Here is a 4,960-nt window from a genome sequence, read left to right on the forward strand (position 1 = left end):
GCCATCTGCTGCTGTTTGGTTATGTCCTGACTGGGGATATTCACACACACACAGCACCAGCTGCATGGGAAATCACTGACTGTGACCAGGCCAGCTGAGGCACGTGACAAATACTGGTAGTTGTAAGTACTCTGGCAAGGTACGTTCGGGCCTGATTGGAAATTTTTATTTCCATTGCTATCAGGTTCGGCCTCATTTCCTCTGTGCTGCGCTGATGAGTTCAAAAAGAACGAAACAGCATGCTGTCCGCAGATTGAGTAGTTGTAAGTATGTGTTATTAGCCGAGTACCAGGGCAATACCGGCCGGTATTGCCCTGGTACTCGGCTAATAACAATAATTATCGTGTAATATTGGACCGCCTGAGCGGGCTTGTATGGAGAAATATTGCCCGCTCTATCTGGTCGCTGATTGGCTGTAGACTTGGAAACGGTCACCTGACATGTAATAATACAGTATACATGTACATGTACACTCACGCCTCGTTCATCTATTAAATAAGGAACCAGGCACTGCCCAAAACTAGGGCTCAAACGGTCACGGTTTTACCCCGAACGGTTAACTGCTAAGCTAACGGTCGGTTTAACGGTGATAACCTATAAGCCACGGCAATCCTGCGGACTCTTTTATAACTGTATATTTGACTACACTCATTCAAAAAATGTACTCTATTTAGTACAACGCACACGTGTACATTCTCTTGCATGCTCATTCATACATACTCTCACACCAAGAGACCAGATAATTATGATCGAGTTGACAACCCAGAAATTGCGTACGCGTGCGACAGCCTGGGACAGCCTGGTATACTTTGCAACGACCTGATACTTGAAAAATTGACTGAAAAGTTACTGCGTAACCGTTATCTTTATCGGTTAACCGTTAATCCTTCGTAACCGGTCTGCAACCGGTTAATCGGACTAACTGTTTGAGCCCTACCCAAAACTTCGAATCACATGCATTTTGATGCGGAAAGGCCATAGATTATAGTATATGGCACCACTATTTCCACAAAACGTGACAAAAGAGTGGTAGTATTTCCACTGAAACTGGCAACCGGGGTAGACCGAAGACAAAAGTGCCCGTTACGCGTAACTTCGATGGCCGGATAGCTGAATACTGTAATAATTATTTGAAGTATGATGATGAGTGTAGTAGCGCCAGGATTGGCCTTCATGGCACTTTTCTATTCTGGAAATGATTGCAAGTGTTCGGACTTAATATCATCACAGACGCCTACCGTTATTATAGTTTTTTTGTGAAATTGATTCACTGATAGGGATGGCTGACAGGCCTACAAGGCTACATAGCCTCCGAGGAGGGTACAGGGAACCTTGCCATACTTAGCTATGTCTATGGGGAAGGGTGGGCGGGACAACCATGCTGTGAAATTCTTTGCCAATAGGGCTTTCGCAAGGTATGTTAATTTTATGTACATGTACTTGTACTAGTACCTGTCATACCTCAAAATCATCATGTATGTTACATCCATCATGTACCATGTACTCTGATTACTCTGATTCGCCCTGCACATACGGTCTAGTATCAAGAGCACAGGGTGGATATGGATATGGTGCTGGTGCCCGGGGGTATGCACTCTCCAGGCTATTACACACCACAGCATGGAGAGAGGGCGGTCGGGGGAGGGGGGGGGAGTAGGGGAGGAAGGGGGTGGGGAGGAATGCACCGTGCAGGCTATTACACAGTACAGCATGCAGTAAGGGGAAAATTTTGCTCTGAATCCGAGTTTATTTGCAACGTTCACATACGGTCGTGGGACAACGCTGCCTCCTCTTCTTCCCTTCTCCCTGCTGTGTGACAAAGCTCTGGCCGGGGCTGTGCAAAACTGTCATCCCGTGGAGTCGCTATCTGCTTGTGTATATGATGCTATTAATGATAGTAATTTAGTATTGTGCAACACAGTGGCAGTGGTAGTTGGCACAATGCTCTTGACAATGGAGCAAAGCAAAGAAACAGGTCCCTACTATCACCTATTGACTGTCAAAAGTTCAAATCGAATTTAGAGTTGTCCATATAACTTATCATTTTGCAATCCTGAAAGTATCATCTTGGCATAATTGCTTGCTATCCCTGAGCGCTGTTCTGTAGTTACTATCCCTGAGCGCTGTTCTGTAGTCACTCAAGGCTATGTTCTTCGTTGCACTGGCACTAGTGTGAAGAAAATCTAAATAGGGCTCCATCAAGACATAGCCTCAGCGCAAGAGAGCCAACTGCATTGATTAGGGCATTCGGGGCATGCTCAAGCTGCACTCTGCACACGTTCTGAGCCTGGACCGAGACACTCTATGGTGCATAGCGCTTCAGCCACTCAGACGGCATGCCAGGAAGCGACGGCACATTAAGATGATGCCGGAGAAGGTATTCCGTCGAGCGGAGAGACCCCTCAACCCACCCTTGTATCTTACTGTAGGCCTCGCCGCAAATGTAGACGTTCTGGTGTGGGTCAAGTTGGCCTATCTCTTGTAGAACCTTAGCGGGATTAACGCCGGGGAGCCATCCATGACAGGCGGCATCCCAGGACTTGGCTACAGCAGTGTATGGCTGTGGAATGGTATGTCCGGTCTGGTCACCGTGAAGCGTTCGCAGTTGTTCCATAGCCAGCTCCACCATCTTCTGGCTGACCGTGAAGTCCGTGCTACCCGGAACGGTGCTGCTGTTCTGCTTCACGTGTCGATTGGGCAGGCCACGGAATGACTGCCGGTCCACGTCATCAGCTTGAAGCGAGGCCCAGCGCACAGCATGCTTAGTAGCAAAGGCAGCCAATACCAGCGAGTTACGATTGTCATCTGCCCGGTCAGTTCTATTGCTGAATGCCTCCTCTGTAGCAAGCAGATAACTGCGCTCCAAATCCAACGTGCTGGCTTCCGCACCCTCGTAGAAGCCAAATGGGGCTTCTCGCCACCAGGGTCGATCGAAACCCAGGAACAGCTTGAACGCCGGCTGAGCTCTCACACTACGTTGCCATACGGTGCTAGCATGCAATGGACGCCACAGGATTTTCTCCAGTGCGCTCGGCGGCACAGCTAGTATCACCTTGTCGGCGCAGTAATGGTGAACTGGTTCGCGCGTAGCTGCTCCAACTAGCACCGAGTAGCGAAAGTACTGCCGCTTGCGGCATTTAGCGAGTGCGGAAACGGGTGCATTGGTTTGAACGTTCCCGTGGGCATTCTGGAATTCCTGTCGCAGGCGATCGGGCAGTGCTTCCATTCCCAGTGCAGGTACCCGGTGCTCAGACTGTTGCACACCGAGCAACATCTCTCGGTACATGTGTAGCACTGATGCAGCGTTGAACTTGCCATCGGGCCATGTGCCGTAGCCGCTGGAATCCTCTACAAACTGGCGCAGCTCACTGCTCGCGCCGACCATGTCGTGCAAGTCGTGAAGATTCATGTCGTGCAGTCTGCGCCCGTCCGTTGTCCGTCCTGAAAACATATCCAGGTGCGGGTCGGTGAAGTTCACCACCGATCTAGCCCACATCTCAGCAAGCATGGAGAGCGGCGAACTGAAGCTTTTCTTCTCATCGCCGTTCAAGTGGTAGAGCTTTCCGATGGTGTCAATGTCTGAGAGCTGGTCAGACGTAATCCGAGTGTTTCTTAGGAAAGAAAATGATCTGGGATCTGTGGAGTTTTGAGCGAACACCCGCAACTTGAGCTCAAACACTTTCTCCACTAGCCAGGCATTTAGCATCGTGTCTGATCTGGATACGTAGTGCATACCGCCCACATCCGCCCGCGTGTTCGGCATTCCGGGTACCGGAACGGAGTGGAGACGACCGCCAGTCCGCCCCGTCGCTTCCAGCACAACGACGCTCGCGTCCGGGTCATGCTGCTTCAACCGCCAGGCCGCATACAGGCCCGACACGCCGCCGCCCACGATAACCACGTCGTACGCGGACGTGCACTCCTGCGAGCATACGTAATCGTCGACGGCGTCCCATGGCGCAGTGTGACCAGCATAGGCTGCCCCACCACCTGCCTGCTCCCCAGCTCCCGGGTCGTGCAGATATGCAACGAGGTCATCATTACTCACCACCGGGTCGAACGCCGGCAGATCCACCGCAGCAGCTACCTGTAGTCTCCGCTGTGCCTCCTGCTCCACCTGATTGGGGAGATGGTTCCCACCAATACCACTGTGACTCCATCTGCCGCCCTGTACTACCTTAGCCACATCAATCTGTCCGAATGCACCAGAGGCAGAGACAGAGTCGCCACTGTGTAAATCATCACTGACAATGATGTATCCTCCGGCCGGAATGTAGAAACGTCGGCTGTAGTAGCGACACATGCGTGGTACTAGAACGTACAGCAGTCCAGCGAACAGGAAGGACCAAACGCAGAATGTCAGGAAACGATTCACCTCGACGCGCCGTGCGGCCGCAGCCCGAGACGCCAGTCCGAGCCGTCGCCGTTTCCGCTTCGTCGAACCACTGCAGTCCATAGACGGCATGGTGGCGATTGCACCGCTACTGCCTGGCATAGACTGTTGACTGACCCGCGCGCGCTGTCCCAAGTGGCCGTGGCGTGGGTATGCAGACTGACCTGGGACAGGCTACGGAGGGGTCACCTGGTCACACTCCGCTCAGTGCACCGCACCGACAGGCCGACAGTGCGGCAGTGGACGTGGAGAATTCAAAGTAGCAGGTACGAGGCGGGACTGTGAACCCTTTCTCGCTCGGTCGGTCCTACTTTTCAAACTCTCGCCGGGCAGCACGCAAAGGTTTGCAGCGTTGGCCCTGACCTGGTGAGAATAGCGCACACACTCAGCTCTAGTCACTGGTAGCAGCCGAGGTCGAGAAAGAATTCTGACGTGACTATGGCGCGCATTTGCTCTGCTCATGCACAGCACGTCGGGAAAAACACAGCAGCCACGGCCAACCTACGATAGAGAAAAAAAGAAGCTACTGCAGTGGTTTGACCTGCTGTACAATGCGGTGCGGAACTG

Source organism: Sycon ciliatum, chromosome 8 (genome assembly GCF_964019385.1).
Source record: "Sycon ciliatum chromosome 8, ocSycCili1.1, whole genome shotgun sequence".
Lineage (NCBI taxonomy): Eukaryota > Metazoa > Porifera > Calcarea > Leucosolenida > Sycettidae > Sycon > Sycon ciliatum.